Source organism: Oryx dammah, unplaced genomic scaffold, assembly GCF_014754425.2.
Source record: "Oryx dammah isolate SB20612 unplaced genomic scaffold, SCBI_Odam_1.1 HiC_scaffold_13, whole genome shotgun sequence".
NCBI classification, from domain to species: domain Eukaryota; kingdom Metazoa; phylum Chordata; class Mammalia; order Artiodactyla; family Bovidae; genus Oryx; species Oryx dammah.
The window spans coordinates 62927675-62945055 of NW_024070197.1; the positions used below are offsets into that span (position 1 = coordinate 62927675).

The 17381-nt window shown below is 56.3% G+C and overlaps 1 protein-coding gene across 1 annotated transcript in view; it reads right to left on the reverse strand.

The window, feature by feature from the left end:
- The window catches only part of ST3GAL2 (ST3 beta-galactoside alpha-2,3-sialyltransferase 2), a 48258-nt gene extending 31259 nt beyond the window's left edge, over positions 1–16999 (reverse strand). Inside the window, exon 1 of the mRNA XM_040253549.1 lies at positions 16859–16999. The gene's annotated coding sequence lies outside the window, so the exon portion shown is untranslated. The remainder of the gene's footprint in view (positions 1–16858) is intronic.
- Between the last annotated feature and the right edge of the window lie 382 nt (positions 17000–17381).

Genomic DNA, 17381 nt, shown 5'->3' on the forward strand with positions numbered 1-17381 from the left:
CAGAGAGAGAGGGGCAGGAGGCAGGCGGGGGCCCTGAAGGTAAGGGACTGGGAGAGAGATCTCTGAGGACTTCGGGAAGCAGAGGGAGTGGGATGAGTAAATGGATAAACGGTGGCCTGGGGCAAGTCAGAGTCTGGAGAACCTGCGGTCTAGACCTTATTGCTCAACTCTGCCTCCCAAGGGCAATTAAACATGACCGCACCGCCTGCAGGGCCAGGGGACAAGGGTGCTTTGAGTCTGCTCTGATTGCCTTTAAAGATAAGGTTCAAAGCGCCAGGTGGCTCGGCTATTCATCATAGTTTACGATTCAGACCTCAGTCATACCACAGGTGTAATGAAGAGCCGCAGAGAAGCTGCCGGGCCCTCCTTTTCCTTCTGCACCTTGTCGGGGTGTCCAGGGGACGTTTTAGATCTCAAGAGCAAAGCAGAGGATGTATTCGTTCAGCAAGCATCTCTTGCACTCGGAGCGGCAGGCAGCACATAGAGCCCAGCCCTCCCCGTCCTGAGCAGCCGCATCACTGACCCTGTAGCAAAGCTCTTTCTCTGGCCTCGCAGCTCCTGCTCGTTCAAAGAGCAGAGCAATGGGAATCCCGTTCTGAGGAGGCTCCACCTCCACCCAGGGCTCCCTGCTTTTGCCGGCCAGGCTCCCTCTAGGAGAGCTGCCCTTCCAAGGGCACGCCAAGGGCAGCCAACACTAGAGACCAGCTGCTGGCCGCTAAAGAGGATGCAGGTAGGGGCGGCCTACCCTAGAGGACTTAGGGGGCATAACTGGAGCAATGCCCACGGGCGTAGTGGGCAGAGCCAAGGGCTTCCAGAAGGAAGGGGTGAGCCAGATCCTCAGCTCCCAGACCCCGGGGAGAAGGACAATGCTTCTCATCCAGCTCATGCAAGACAGCACTCTGCTCTTCTCAGGAACATGGGTTAATCCAATCCTTCTCAACGCCGGTTCCCCCAAACGCACACACACCCTCTGCCCTGGGGTGGGTGGGCAGGTGTAGCTTTGATAGAGGGTTTAGAAGAGAGGCTCATGGCATTCCATTGCCCCTGCCAGCACTGAGTGAACAGGAAGAGGAGCAGACAGTTTCTCTAGGTAACCAATCTCCATCTCCCCAACATGTGCACCCACAGGGCAGGGGGCCAGCCAGGGAACGCCTGGCCCGCTACACCTGGACAGCTTTCTGGAGCACTCCCGGCAAGGATGTGCAGACTGAGAAGGAAGCTCCAGAGGCTGGGCGCAAAGGGCAAACGTTCTCTCCCTGATTTCCAACCAGCCCTCTGAGATGGCACCCCAGGAATCCTGCATCTGATCACTGCCGCCCTCACCACTGGGGAAGGGACAGGACTGGTGCTTTTGTTTCCCCGACCACCGTGGTCTGCCCCCTCCCCAGCCTGCACCGGGAACGGTGCTCCGGACGGGGCTCTCCGCCCGGCACCGGAAGCCTGGGGAGGCTGGCCACCTGAAAACACTGATGGAGAAGGCCTGAGCTAGGGTCTACACAAGTCCTGCCAGGCACGCCCAGTGAAGGGAGAAGCTGTGTTTCTAGAAGCTTCCAGGCCACCATCTCCATGACTCCCAATTCCAGCCAGGCCTTGGCCCATGCTCAAGAGTTGAATGATTCAACTTAAAATTCTAGCGTCTACCCCTGTATCCTTTATGGGATGGCGGGGGGAGGAGAGAATGCTGGAAAAGAGGTCCTAACCTAAAGGACCAGCACCGTGACCCTGCAGGAGAGGAGCCCAGGAGGCAGGGCAACTGATGCTTTGTGGGCAAGGCAGGCCGCAGGACTGGGGTCTGTGTCGTCACGGCACACGCACGATTCAGCAGGACTGCAGCCCCTCAGCAGCCAGAGGGCAGACGCCAGCTCCTCCTGGGGACACACTGGCACGGACCTGGCCCACAGCTCAGATCCGTGGGACCAGCTCCAGCCCCCAGGAACGCTCACAGAGCTCCTGGGATGTGACGGTCCAGAAGCAATTCTTCCGGGAAAATAGCAGCCCAGGCTCCGGGGTTCTCCAGCCCCTCGGCCCAGGGGGCAGGTAAGGAACGCACTCTCCGCTCGGGCCAGCATCATACTCGAAGGTGTGAGTGATAACAGGGCTGTGTCCTCTGCCCCAGGACTGTGCCAACCTCCTCCCCTTGGTTGGAACCTTTCAATCCTCACGGCCCCGCCAAGCCACCCAGGTGGGAAGTCTGCTGAGCCGCTGGAACCAGGCAACATCATGAAGGGGATGGCCAGGGCTGCAGGACAGAGACCTACTTTGTTGGCTACAAATTTCTCTAAACGGCTCCAGCTTCGGCAGGGGAGGGCCAGTGGGCTGTGGACAACCGCCCGTATTCTATCCATCCTGCCCCCACATTTCCTTATCAGGTGGTGGTTTCTTTTGATTTTTTTGTGGCTTCATCTCAACACCGGGCATGAAATGGGACCACCTCGCATGCCAGTGGGCAGCAGTGTGGGGTGCGGAGGCCTGTCTGGGCACCCCTCACATTCCAGGCAGGAGACAGGCCAGCAATGCTGATCTCCTTTATCAAGACTAGATGACTTCCAAGTGTTCTCTGTTGTTTTTTAAACCAGAACAATCTTTCGCCCAACTCACCTGGAAACTTTCACCAACCAGGCCAACTTATCAGTTTCTGTTCTTGCTGCCCAGTGGGAAGAAGGAGCCAGGTGGTGAGACATGTGTAACTCTTGCCAAGACCAGATGCTGGAGGAGCCACCAGCCCTCTGCAGCGGCTCATGGGCTAAGCTGGGGCCTGAGCACTGTGTCAAGAGAATGCCTTCCTGTTACAAGGCTTATTTAGGATAAATGAGGCGGCACTGTTACAGGTACAGCCCTGTCGGTGCCAATTCCCTGGGGGACCTTGGGAAGGCGCCACATTCCCTCACAGTCAACCCTAAAGGAAATCAACCCTGAATATTCACTGGAAAGGACTGAGGCTGAAGCCAAAGCTCCAATGCTCTGGCCACCTGATGCGAAGAGCCGACTCACTGGAAAAGACTCTGGTGCTGGGAAAGACTGAAGGCAAAAGGAGAAGGCAGAAGGTGAAATGGTTAGGTAGCATCACCGACTCAATGGACAGGATTTTGAGTAAACTCTGGGAGACAGTGAAGGACAGGGGAGACTGGCATGCTCTAGTCTCTGGGGTTGCAAAGAGTCAGACACCAGTTAGCAACTGAATAACAACGAGAAGAGATGACCCACCTGGTCTGGGGAGGACTCAAGGCAGGACAAGCACCAGGGCTCCTTAGACAGGGAGACAGGTCGGAGCTAGACCAGAGAGTCTGGAAGAAAGGCATGCAGCGGTGCGCTCCATGCTAGGGGAGCATATCTCCAGTGGGGACAGTACCCTGAAAACCCAGGCAACAAACCAGGAGCCTGTCCCTTGAGAGCCAGACTGCTTTTATTCTTCATACACCTTATCTTTAGCTTTCTTTTATTCTCCTTTTATATTTATTAATGTCTTTGGAAAGGTCAGCCTGTGACAGCTATGTTAATGAAAACCCAAAGGAGATGTCTGCATCCACGCCTGGACCAGGAGATTAAAGGGAGCGATGTGTCTCTCTCCCCCAGGACTGGAGGTGCAGAGAAGCCCGGGGTGGGCCCCTCGCTCAGCCTGCGTCCTCCGGAGTCACCTTTCCAGCAGAAGGGAGAGCTGTGCGATCCAGTCAGAGGCCCTGAGCTCGCACCCTGCCCAGTGCCATAGAGGTGCTCCCAGCGCCAACACCCCCGGACGCACGCCTGCCCTGTGCCTGCACTCACCCTGGGCTCACTAACAGTCAGCTCCAGGGGGCAGAGAGCAGGTGGCTGGTAAACTTTCGAGACCAGTGCATACCTGCTTCCATTCCTCCTGGGCTCCGGCTAAGCCACCGTCCTTGTCACCCAGGAGCTGATAATACTCTGTGAGTGACTCAGGCAGGACCCCTGCGGGGAAAGAGCCCCAAGGTTGCTAGGCAGGTAATCCGCTTTACCACTTCAGCCAAGTGGCAATGTCAGCTGCCATGAGGACTACAAAGGTAGCCTTCCCCTCGCCCTGCCTCGGCCCCTTGCCCTGGGGTGAGGGGAGCCTGGCCAGGGAGCAAGGAGCCCTCCCTAGTCCCATCTGCAGGGTGGCTGACCCTCCCGGACTTGGCCTGAGTTACACACTCCCTGCTAAGAAAATAGCTGTCATGGCATCCTAATGTTGCTGGTCAGGATGTCCAGTAATCATGGACTTCATGACATTACTGGTGTCAACTCTGGGGAACATGGAGAGGAGGAATAGGGAGACCAGGGTCCACCATCAGAGTCCCAAGGGAGGGATACCTCTTGACTGGCTTAATTACCTGCCCTGGGGTTACGAGGGGCTGGTCAACACGATGGTGCCTATCTGGAGCTTGGGTTGTAGGGGTGACTGGGGCTGTGAAGAGGGACGGCCTAGGGCCTCCTCCCAAGCCTCTTGCCTGGTGAGACGAGGCAGCCCCACTTCAACACGTTTGTGAGTTTAGTTCAGTGGACTCTGGACTTCAGTTCCAGGACTGGCTCTATCTGAAAGTTGGCGAGTCTGAGCAAATCACACCTTTCTGGTACTCAGGTCCTCCATCTGTAAAACAGGCATGATGACTCCTGCTGCCCTGCTTACCTCACAATCACTGTCAAAATGCACTGAGTGATGACTGTAAGCTGCAAGGTACTACCTACCCGAGGTACCACTGGGTTTCAGCATCACAGAGAGGCGGGGGCAGGGATGAGCGCAGACATTGTGGCTCCGCCTGCGGGAGCAGGAGGCCTGGCCCAGGCTGGCCTCTCTGAGAACAGGACCCCAGGCAGAAACAGGTGGGCCAGAGCGCCTGTGCGAGCCAGGCACATGGGGCAGATAGAGCGCTCTGGCCAGGCTGGGTCAGCAGACAGCCCAGGAGAGTAGCCGTTCCGCTAGGTTTGTGGTGGTCTCACCCTGTGGGGTTTTGTTTGCTTTGTTTTTGACGGCTTGCAGGATCTCAGTTCCCCATCAGGGATTGCATTGGGCCCTCAGCACTGAAAGTGTGGCATCCTAACCACTGGAGCGCCAGGGAATCTCCACAGAGCTCTTTCCACAACATGCCACTCTTGGCTCTGCCAGGCTGAGTCAAACCTCCGTACCCCCACAAATTGGAAGTGGCGGGCAAACTGAGGCCGAAATTGTCTCTGTACCTGAAACCGGCACCGCTGTCCCGAGCATCGTCCTCTAAGGGGGAAGACAGGGTAGGCACGACCCTGTCCAGCAGGAAGTGCCCCCCTCACCCCAGGAAGTGCGGCGGTCCTGGAGCTACGTCCTCTCCAGGGTCTCAGCAGGAAACACACGGGAGGGGGGCACTTCAGAAGCCAAGACGGCAGGGCAGGCGGGAGAGGATGGGGGCAGCTCCGGGGCACGGGCAGGCCTAGTCGGGCCAAGGGAGCTGGCTGAACACGCAGAGTGAACGAACCCCGCAGCCCAGACAGAGGCCTGCGTAACACCATCCACCACGCGGATGTCTCTGGGCCACCACGGGGAAGGGACTACTTGCCGTGAGCCGCCTGTGTCTGCTCTTTATCTTGCAGTCCAGGGGATGCAGGACTCCCGTGGATGGGCAGCCGGGGCACGGGGGTTACAGCGGGGAGCTCCTCCCGTAAAGACGCCATTCCTGTTGGAAAAAGCCTCCTCTGCAAGTCAGATAGACAGCCTGGGTTCGTGGAGTCTGCTTCTACCCAGTGGTTTGAGATCTTAGGCAAATTTCTCAACTCCCACTTCCCGATCTATAAGTGGAGTGACTGGGACTCTGAAGTCCCATTCTACATTCCAGCATTCGGTTTTTAACAAGGTGAGTGAATAAATGGCAACAAATCCTTGTAAGTTTGCCTGCGGTGTGATTCCGACACACACACTTAGCTCTGCTCATCGCCTCAATACATGATGCCCAATACAACCCCATCTTCCTTTGGAGAATCATCTCTCCCCAAACTTCCATCTCTGTGCCCAATCAGAGCACCAAATGCAGCCAGCCAGCTTCCCTGGTGGCTCTGATGGTAAAGAATCTGCCTGCAGTGCGGGAGACCTGGGTTCAGTCCCTGGGTTGGGAAGATTCCCTGGAGGAGGGTATGGCAGCCCACTCCAGTATTCTTGCCTGGAGAATCCCATGGACAGATGGGCCTGGTGGGCTACAATCCATGGGGTTGCAAAGAGTCGGACACGACTCAGGGACTAAGCACAGCACAGTTCTTGATCCAGGGCTGGGTGAGGGCCCCAGTTCCAAGTGAACCCAGGAGCCCTGTGGCAGTCCTGGGACGGGATGCTGAGAAGGCGGAGGCCTGCACTGCTGGCAGGCACCTTCCACCACGTGGGGGGTGAGGAAGGTGTCACGACGGAGAAGGGCAGGGTGAGACAGCCGTTGTTTGAGCTCTTCCCTTCCCCGCATGTGGCCAGCCGTTCCCTGAGATATGAGTCAACCGGCTCCCTTTTATCAAAGCACCTTTAGAGCTGGCTTTCGGCTGCGGTGATTGAAGAAGTCCCACTGATACAATCTTGCACACGTGTACAACTATTTTCCATTTCATTTAAAAGAACTTTTAAAAACCACTACAGTATCACTTGCCACATAGTGCAAAAGGGCTGCCCTGAGCCTGGGCCTGAAACCCTGCCCTCGATACGTCCGTCCAGCTCAGGCGCCCTCAGGCATCGTGATTCTGGGCTTCCCAGTGGTGACTCTGAGAACTCCCTGGCCAGGAGCCACACCCTTCTCCAGCCAGGGACACTGCCCAGATGCACAGACGGTGGGAGAGCCACTGATGTATGCAGTCTTTCTGGGTGACCTGGGGTCAGGACTGCTCACAGCCAGAGTCCCCCAACCACGAGCAAGACTCTGGAGGGGAGGGGGCTGCCCGCTGGGCCCTGAACCGGCTGAAGTGGTCAGGGCACGAGAAGACCAACCTGGACATGGGCTGCAATGGGGAGTCGGGACCGTAGGCTCCATTCTTTGTCTGGCAATGGATTTAGGGGAAGAAACCCTTTCCAAATCTGTTTCTCAACCTGTTAAGAGTCATGTCTGACTTTTCTAAATGCGGCCAGACACTGCCCTGAATTCTACCCATCTATCCCACTCATTTCTAGCAGCCACCCCTCTGATGAGATACCTTACATGTACCCAACAGTACCTCAAACTCACCCTACTCACAATGCCAAAGTCACCCACACTCTAAGCCCCCAAAACCTGAACTTCTCTCTGTATTCCCAGTGTCAGCAAAGGGACAACATCCATCCGACCCTGAAACCTGGGAGTCATTTATGCCCCTTCCTTCCTTTAACCTCCTTCAGCCAACCTATTACAAAGTCCATCTGAGGTTTCCCACCTAAATCTCTCCCTTTTCTACTTTTCTCCACGTCTGCCACTCTTTCTCTATCCAAGAACTGCCATCTTTCACCTACAGTAGCCCCTGAACTGCTAAAGCCCCACATCTACTCAAGAGACCTCCCTCCCAATTCATTCTCCACAGATAGGCCAAATGATCTTCCCAAATGCAAGTTCCATCAGATCCCCATTTCTATTCCTCTCAGAGAAAGAACCAGACCTCCCAAAGCTCTGGGATAAAGGTGGGGCTCCCTCAAGACCCCACGGCCTGGCTGGTAGAGCCGGGGTTAACCCTGAGGCCAACATCAATCTGGCAGGTCTAGGAGCGGCTCAGTCCAGAGCCCTGGCCGCCTCCCGGGTTCTCCCACCCCCAGGCTGACTCAGGAACTGGCTCAGCCTTCTAGGACTGACCCCTCCCCCAGAGCAGGCTTCATCTGACCCCAGATGGGAACCGGAGCTGGAGGCCAGGCAGGGGAAGCCCAGCTGGGCTGCAGCCAGGGGCGGTATGTGTCAGGAAGGGGAGAGAGCAGAGCCACAATAGCCTGTCAGTATCTGGGGCCAGCGGAAAGGAGGCAGCTGGCGGGAGGATAAACCTCGAGGAGTCTATCTCTTCCCTCTTATCGGACTGACCCTTGGCAGCCTCGCAGCCAGTGGAGAACAAACAGTCATTAACAACCCTGCCCACACTTGCGCACAACGCGGTGCGACCAGCCCAGCCCGGAGAGCCGGGGCCTGCCTTCCTGCCAGGGCAGTCTCAGGGGTCCGCCTGTCGGCCAGCCCCCGCATCCTGCCCCTCCTTCCTGGGCAATGAAACTCGGCCCACCCTGGCCTCCGCCGGCCTGTGATCCCCTGGCCTTTCGGGCCAGGCCTCTGCGTCACGCTATGTGTGGCTTGGCCTCACCGCCGTCCTCCGCTCTCCTAAAAACCTCTGCTCCACCCCCCCTTTCCAGGTGAGTTCTCAACCCTCAGTAGGCCCACCCAGAGTCTGCACTACTGACCCAGCACCTCCCATCTTCAGCCTGTTATCCAACCCCCAAGCTGGCTTTGGGGGTAAATTCTCACTAAAGGAGAGCCCAAGGCGGAAGGAGGTGAGGGGTTTGGGAGCAGAAACAGGAAGCCTATACACAGTCACTCCAAAACCTAACCAGTGGCCAGTATAGGAAGAGATGGATGTGATGAGAGACCGGAGGGGTTTTTCTCTGCCTGAACCCAGGACAGAGGCAGAGCGACGCTTGGGAAGGGGGATGAGGACAATGGGAGGCAGGGGGCAGCTCCCTCGGCTGCAGGAGCCCAAGTTCTCCAGAGAGAGGCCAGAGCAGGCTGGCTGCTGTTCAGTACATCCAACAACTGGTCAGCAGAAAGGTTGGACCAATTCTCAGTGACTCCTAGACCCCGTGGTGGTATCCTGGGGCCCCAGCACTATCTCCCCTCTCAGGATACGGCGTTCCTCTGTTCGGCCTACCGGACGATATGACAGCAAATCCATGAACAGATCTTTAAATTCTGTATTTACAGATGAGGGGACTCTGGGGCCCAGAGAGGGGGAGCAACTTGCCCTGGGTCACACATCACCCATTTCCCAGCATCTTCCTAAGGAAGTACCAACACTGGCTTCCCTACACTGGAAGAGCTTGCATGGAGTATCCTGCTGCTGTTTAGTTTCTAAGCCAAGTCTGACTCTGCGACTCCATGGACTACAGCCCACCAGGCTCCTCTGTCCATGAGATTTCTCACCCAAGAACACCAGAGTGGGTTGCCATTTCCTTCCCCAGGGAATCTTCCTGATTCAGAGATCAAACCGACAACTGCATTGGCAGGCAGATTCTTCACCGCTGAGCCACCTGGGAAGCCCACAAAAGGGGTCCTCATGACTCTCCTAACCCCTTTCAAGCTTTCCTGTCTCCTCCTACCTGTGACACTTGGGGTTTCCTCCTGAGCCATGCCAGAGGACCCAGGAACCGGCCAGAAGCTACACAGGTGTGGCCCGGGTAGATACCAAGCCCTCTGGGACAGGACAGAACAGAGAGAAGGCCAACTGCTGGAAAGCCCCTTGCAGCTGCCCGGGCCTCAGACGGCTCCCGAGAAAACCCGAGAGAGACAGGCCGGGCTCCCGCCCCTCCTCTGCCTTGTGGCACAGCCTCAGTCCCCCTGGCTGCTGCCTGCTCGCTTGCTCGGGTAGAGGACACAGCTCAAGGGCCAGAGACTTTCATTTCCTCCCGAATCTGGTTCCACCAGCATCAAATGACAAGTATTTTGTTTTTAACTGAACTTGAGGTTGGGGGGAACTCTACTCAAAGGTCAGGGAGAGTCCCTTGCAAACCCAAAGGGATCCTCCCCACAAAGAAGGAGGTAGTAACTGCATGGTAACAGATTGTTAACTAATTTGTAGTCGTTTCGCAGAGTATACAAGTGTGGAATTGTTATGTTGTACACCTGAAGCTAATATAACGTTGTATGTCAGTTATACGTCAAAAAAAAAAAGGAGGAAGGAGGGAGAGGCAGTGGAGGAGCAGGGTGGGGCTGTGGGGTGACACGGGCAGCGAGGGGGGAGCCCCACGCCAGCCCTCAATTCCCTCCCTTGTTCCTCTTCCTACCATCCACCTCTCAACTTCCCCTTTCACTACCCACGCCGCCCCCCACAAATTCCTCTAAACCACACGGAAAACTTGGTGACTTCTTCCTCATCAGAGCAGCCCCCTCTAGACCAATTAGCGATTTGCGTTTGTTGCTGATTTTCTCCCTCAGAAGGCTACAGACCTGCCCGGCGGGCGGGCGTGGGGAGCGCTGCCGGCCCTCTGTGCCCGGACTCCACAGCTGGAGGGCTCAGGAGCAAGGGCAGGACTGCTCTCTGGGGTCCCTGGGTCATGCCCCGACCCCTCAGGGTCTCCTCTGTCCCCCAAGCCCCCTCTCGGGAGCAGGATGGGCCTCGCACCTCAACTGTACACAGGCAGAGCTGCTTTCTGCGTCCCCCTCCTGTTCCCCACCCTGAGCCTAGGGAGGAAGAGAAGGGGAGACAAGGAAGAAGGATGCACACGGGCAAGCATGATCAAACCCGGAGAGACGCCCCTCCAGACAGGAGACGCCTGTGCTGCCTGCCCCCCGACCCCTGCAGCCGGGGGGGGGGGGGGGGGGGGGGGGGGGGTGGGGGGTGGGGTGGATGTCAGTCAACCCCTTTCCCTCTCTGGGCTTCCTCATTTGCACTCACATCCTCCTTAAGGAAGAAGCCATTTGAGGATGTTTTTCAACATCTGATAGCAGAACTGTTGTTTTGTTTTAATATGATTATTTCACAATACAAATTTAGCACTGACAGCAAAATAAGGAAAAATTACATTTGTCTCTACATTTCTCTTGTTCCTAGTTCACCTTATTGTACACGAGTAGCAGGCACTGTGTTCATATCATGCATGGCAAAATATTACATCCACTATGGCCGATTCATGTTGAGGTTTGACAGAAAACAGCAAAATTCTGTAAAGTAATTATATAAATTCAATAAAAAATAAACAAAATTTTTAAAAAAGCACACTCATTTGAATGCTAACAGCTATAACTGAGGGGGACAGTCCTCTTCAACCCAGGAATATGATCCTCTCTGGAAACCTGCAGGGGTAAGTGCCCTTCAGCATCATTTCTCCTGCCCCGCCTCACAGAGAACCCTGCTCCCTTCCTCACTTTCTTTTTATGTATTTATTTAATTTTTTGGCTGAGTGGCATGTGGGATCTTAGTTCCTCAACCAGAGATCGAACCCGAACCCCCTGCAGTGGAAGCATGGAATCTTAACCACTGAACCAGCGGGGAAGTCCTTCTCCCATTCCTGCAGGAGGAAATCTCTCCAGTTCTCAGCTAGAAAGTTGGGGTGGCCCAAAGCCCAGCCTATGCCCTGGAGCCTTAGGAGATGTCTGCAATGGCAACGTGAAAGTGTGACTAACAATACGCTGTAATTACAATCATGATTTATAAATAAGCACCAAGAGGTGCCCCAGAATGGCTGCTTAGGGACACACCCAGGCATCCCTGGAGAGCCCAGCATAACTGAAGGAAATGCCTGTTTCCCTCAGATAGCAGGCAAAGTTCACATCCTCCCCGGGCAAAATGTCACTTGCAGATATCTGCCCTAATAGTGAGAACCTGTTGCTAAAGAAAAGAGGGGAAAGTCTAAAACCCAGGTCCCCAGAGAGCTGGGCCAGCTCCTTTAGTTGGTAAGGGCTCAGTTATTGGGACAACACGGTGGGGGAAAGTTGGGGCACAGAAACTGAGAGCGAGGAATGGGGAAGAAGGTGAAGGCCACCCTCGGCGGAAATGGAGACAAGAAGACAGGCAGGCACGCTGAGCATGGACCACAAAGCCCCAGTTGCTTTCAGAATGAACTGGGCCCCTGAGGCTGTGGGGCCCCACCCGCTCAGGGCTGAGGCCCCAAACCTCAGGTAGGCAGCGTGGAGTCCAGAGCAACAAGCTAACCAGGCTTCCGGGCACGCTGTCAGCATCCTGCACACAGCTCCTCCAAAGCAAGGATGCTCCATCTCCTGCAGACTCCTCCTCCTCCTGACTGCTCCACTTCAGCTAAAGGACCTGACCTCATCACCCAGGCAAGGAAGTGTCAAGTCGCTTCAGTCATGCTGACTCTGTGCGACCCCACAGACGGCAGCCCACCAGGCCCCCCCATCCTTGGGATTCTCAAGTCAAGAACACTGGAGTGGGTTGCCATTGCCTTCTCCGATGCATGAAAGTGAAGAGTGAAAGTGAAGTCGCTCAGTCGTGTCCGACTCTTAGCGACCCCACGGACTGCAGCCCACCAGGCTCCTCCATCCATGGGATTTTCCAGGCAAGAGTACTGGAGTGGGGTGCCATTGCCTTCTCAAGGAAGTTGTCTAACCCCAGTCAACTGACTGTTCCAGAAGATATCTCCTTTCACAGTTCTCTAGAATCAGTCCCTTCTTTCCATTTTTACTGCCAGCTTCCAGTCTTTATTACTTCTTACCTGGACCCTAACTAGTTTTCCATTTCCTCCCTCCCGTCTTTCCTTGTCCCCTTATGACCCAGCCATACCCTGCTACCTGCCTGCCCTCTGCCTGCTCAGAAACTTTTCGGAACCAAGCCCTCTCTCTGCTGTCTGCCGAGTCAAATCCTCACTGAACACTGTGCTGAGGTCGATCTCTTGCAGTCTCTACTGCCTCTTCTGGGGACTCCAACTTTTGGATACAGTTTGGGGGGACTACCTACTGTATCAGCCCTTCCCCGGCCAAGGGAGGAGGCATGGCCCAGTCTGGGCCAACCAGACATCTCCTCCCTGGGATATGACTCCCAACCTATGGTGACAAAATCCCAGAGTACAGCTGGAACAGTTATCCTGGCCCCAGTGGTACCCTGAAGAGGCTGGCCTTTGGCTCCTGACATACCTACTCAAAGACCCTGGAGGGGGACTTCCCTGGTGGTCCAGTGCTTAGGAATCTGCCTGCCAATGCAGGGTACACGAGTTCGATCTCTGGTCTGGGAAGATTCCACCTGCCACGGAGCAACCAAGCCCATGCACCACAACTACTGAGGCCCGCATGCCCTAGAGCCTGTTCTCCACAAGAGCAGCCCCTGCAGCTAGAGAAGCCTGCGCACCGCAACCGGAGAGCAGCCCCGCTCTCTGCAAAGAGAGAAAGCCTGCGCACAGCAATGGAGAGCCAGCACAACCAAACATAAGATAAATAAATAATTTCTTAAAGACCTATTTAGAAGAAAAAAAAAGACGAATAACTGCTTTTAAAAAAAGACCCTGCAGGGGACTCGGGTCTCAGTCATTCCTCAGATTCTAGGAGTTACCATAGCCTTCCAATGAAGTCCTTTCCTAACAAAGTCAGCAAGGTGTTGCTTGTAACCAAACTTCTTTTTAAAATACCTCTCCTATGCTCCAACCAAAAGGGAAAATGCCCTGAAAGCGCCGTTATGGTCCCTCCTTCCCCTGCTGCCCAGTATGCTCCCCGGCCTGCAGGCACTGCTGGAACTCTGCCTTCCCCTTCAGGGCCCAACCCAGAGTCCCCTTCTGAGCCCTCTTTGGGGAATCCTCCTCTAAACCCACAAACCCCTGGCTGCTCCTTCTGCCTCCCACCGCGGACATCGGAGTGCCTGTCTTACCCCACTCCCGGTGGACAGAGACTTGGTCATCCTCTCCTCCACGACAGCTGGCAGAGTTCCAGACTCAATAAATTCACCAGGCTTTGTGGGCAGACAACTCAAAGGCCAATTACAGGTTTCCTGGGCAACACAGGCAGTGAGGGACAAAAAGCACGGGGTCAGAAAGACCCCGTCTGGCTTCCATATCCTCCTCTTACCAGCAGAGTTTATGGGCAAGTCTCATAAGTTCTGTAAGCCTCAGTTAGTCTGTGAAAGAGTGACAATAATGTTAACCCTTCAACACTGCTGTGAGAATGTGACGAGCCTACATGCAAGAACATCCAGCCAGGTGCCTGGCTAGAAGTAACCACTCAGGAAGAGCAGCCGTCACTCCAGCTATTCGCAGCTTCTGGGTTAGCAGATGCTCTTTGGGCGGGTTGGAATCATGAGCCCTGGGCCTGTTGTGTGACCCACAGAGCATCTCTGTTTCTTAGTAACCCCACCTGGGTCTACCTCTGCCTTATAAACCTCCTGAAAAACAGTACGTGAAAAAGTGCATGGCAAAGTTAAAGCACAGTGTAAGGGGTTCCTCCTGTTTGTCTCAATTTCAGAGTTCCAGGCATCCTGTCCAGTGTGCAGCCATGGCCAGCACCCAACCTGCTCAGTCTGAGGACAGGGCAGATGAGCGCCTGGTTCAGGGTCTGCTCCCCATGTCCTTCCGCAAAGCCCTGGTGCCTAAACGTCCTGCTTTGGAGCCGGGGTGGAGGGGTCCTTCCTTCAAATGGCCACAGCACAGTGTCTGCTATGTGGTTACAGGGGGACTGGGAGCTCAGGCCCTCAAGTCACCCCGACCATTAATCTAGCCAACACTGGAAAGCAGGGGAAGGGCAGGAAAAGACCAGCCCAGGGAAGCTGCCAGAACAGCCCTGCGTGGGGAAACCAGGTGGGGGGCGGCCTCTCTGAAGACTTTACATGGGCCTGGATTAATCGCCCAGGCAACTCTCCTGGCCTCAAACCAGTGGTTCTCAAGTGCTATGGTCAGGAAGCCGTACAGAAATAAAATCTCAGACCACACCCAGACCGCCTGAATCAGAAATGTCTGGGAGTGGGGCCCAGCAAACTGCGCCTTACACAGCTCTTCAGGGGGATTACTGAACACCTATTCTGTGCCGAGGACCGAGCCGCAGGGTGATATTTCAGAAACGAGGACACATCTGAAGGACTTTCACAGTCTAAAGCGGGGTGGGGGGCAGGGGGAAGAGGTCAAAATCAAATACACAATACCCAAGGCAGGATGGAGAACAGAATGGGGCAAAGGAATCGGCTCCTCCTCCCCTCGCCAGCTCCTCTCTTTCCAAGCTGGGAAGCGGGAACTCCAATTCTAGGAAACCCATCCCACCTCAGGCTGCTCTTTGAGACTCCACATAACTGCAGGTAGTGTTCAAAAGAAGAGTGATCCTCGCCTGAGGCATCTTTCAGGTCCAGAGGTTTGGCTTGTGGGGAAACGGACCATGAGGCCACACCCAGTGGTTCTTAGCAGCTGAGAAGTTGACCCCATGTGGGGTCTGGGCTGGGAAAGTTCCTAGAGGGCTGTGAGCATGCCACACAGCACATCCTGGCAGTGCACTCCCACGCAGGGTCACTCCCACAGGCCCCGGGCAAGCTCACATGGTGAGCACAGATGCAGACAGAAACACGCACACAGACAGTTGGCCCCCTGGCCTCCCTACCTCCATTCTCAAGTTACCGGGTTAAAGACGTCCTATTCACAGCCAAGGGGGAGGGATGAGAGAGGGGGTGCTGAAGCAGGGAACCATCTGGTTCAGATCAAGACTGCTCATTCAGGACCCCAACGGAACTCCCAGAGCCTGCCTTCGTGATGGCCCACAGATTTCCCTCCCTCCCCCAACTTCCCCCTGAGAAGCTGAAAACTGGGCTAGGAAGGGACAGACCCATAGGTAAATCTCCCGAAGGAAGATAAGAAAACTAAACTAAGCAAACAAACAAACAAAACCGGTACACGCCAGTCTCCACCACCTCTCTGAGCCCTGGCTCCCTCTTTCCTTCAAACCCTGAACACCACGACTAAACTTGAGATCACCACCTACAGTCACTACGTCTTCCTCCACAAAGAGCTCAGGGGGCACCTAGCAGCATCCTTCCCTTTGCCGGCAACCATCTCCAAAGTTAGCAGCAGAAGGAAGATGAGGGTTAGGGGTGTGGTCTCCCAGACTTCTCTTATGCCGCCATCTCCACCAATGTAGGAGGTTCCCTCCATCTCAGAGGGATGGTGGAGTCCACCACGCATAATGAGAGGAAGAAATGACCAACCAGCTTCCAGACAACTGTCCCAAAGACAAGACGGGAGTGTAAAAAAAAAAAAAAAAAAAAGACGGGAGTGTGCATCACTGGCTAGGACTGCCTGACTGAGGGACTCCAGAGTGCCCTGAGCCCTCTCGGCAGCTTTAGCTGAAAGAGGCTGCCACTCCCTTCCCACCACCAGCACCTCTCCCCTTTTCCCCAACCCCACCTTAGACTCCGTTCTTCAGTGTTTTACTGTAGCTGAAAGCAAGAGGCAAGATGGGAGATGGATGCAGTCGGCAAGAAATAGAAATCAAAAGGCTAACTTGAGTAAATGAGTGATGGGTGGGGGACTCTACAGGCAGAGGAGGCCAGAAATTAAACACAGGCAGGAGGAGGGGGAAACAGAAGTGGGAAAACGCCAACAGGGAGACTAAAGTGAGCTCAGCACAGAGCTGCAGCAGGCAACTGGAAGTTTGGTCCAGTCACAGAGGAATGACTGGAGGGAAGAAATGACTCTCTCATGCCAAGGCAAGGGCTCAGACCAGCCCCACAGGGCTGGGGCATGGACTTGGCCAAGTTCCTGGTTTGTGCCAAGCCTCGGTTTCTCCCAAGTGGAAAGGAGGTCAGGCTGTTGGTCTCATCAGAGAGAACTGGGCCACTGTGGATGGCTCGGGGGCAGTGCCAGGTAGGGGAAAGAGGAGAGAGCTGCTGATGGTGCACAGACAGCCTGTGGCCAGGAGGAGCGGGGCGAGGGTCTCCAAGGAGTGCACAGGCCAGGAGCGCGCGCGGGGCTGGGGGTGCGAACTAGGCAGTGGACTGAAGTCGGGACTGGGGCACGGAGCACTTCCCGGGGCTGGGGACTGCCTCCACGGGGTGAAAGAGCCGCGCGTGGGAACGGCCGGAGGTGCAGGAGCAGAAGGCGGGCAACCGGGGGGGGAGGCCAGGGCAAGAGGACCACCGCCCGCACGGGGCATCCCAGCGCGCCGACCCAGGGGAAGTTGCCGGGGTGGACCGGGAGCGTCTGGGCCGCTGGTCGAGCCAGCTGCCCGCGCGGAGGGGGTTCGTGGCAGCGAGGGGCCCGGGGCGCCTTATATCCCGCCCGCCCGCGCACCTCAGTCAGCTCCGGGCGCCGCGCGGGCCAGGCTCGCCGCTCCCGCCGCCGCCGCCGCCGGTGCAGAGAAAGCCGCCGCCTCCGTCGGCGTCCGGACCCGTTAGCTCAGCGGCTCCCCAGTCCGCCCGCAGCGGGCCAGTCCCGCCCTTACCCGCCCCGAGCGAGCCGCCGCCGCTGCCGCCTCAGCCCGGCCCCTCCCCCCACCCAGCCTGACTGGAAAGGAAGGGTGGGGGCGGGGGGCTAGGGCCCCCTCCCCACTCACATCCTCCGGCCCTGCCCCGCCCCCTCCCCCGCTCGCTTAGTCATCCTGGGAAATGGAGTCCAGCGCGCGCCGCGCCGCCAGGAGAGCCCGGCGCGCGGAACTACTACTCCCAGAAGACAGCGCGCCAGCTCGCGCGCTTGTGGGCTTTGTAGTCCCGCGGGGACTCGGGGCGTCTACAGCGCGGGAGGGGAGGGGGATGGGAGGTTTGCACTCCCGTGAGGCCGGGGTACCGACGGCGGAGACAGGGTGTGGGGTCTGCGA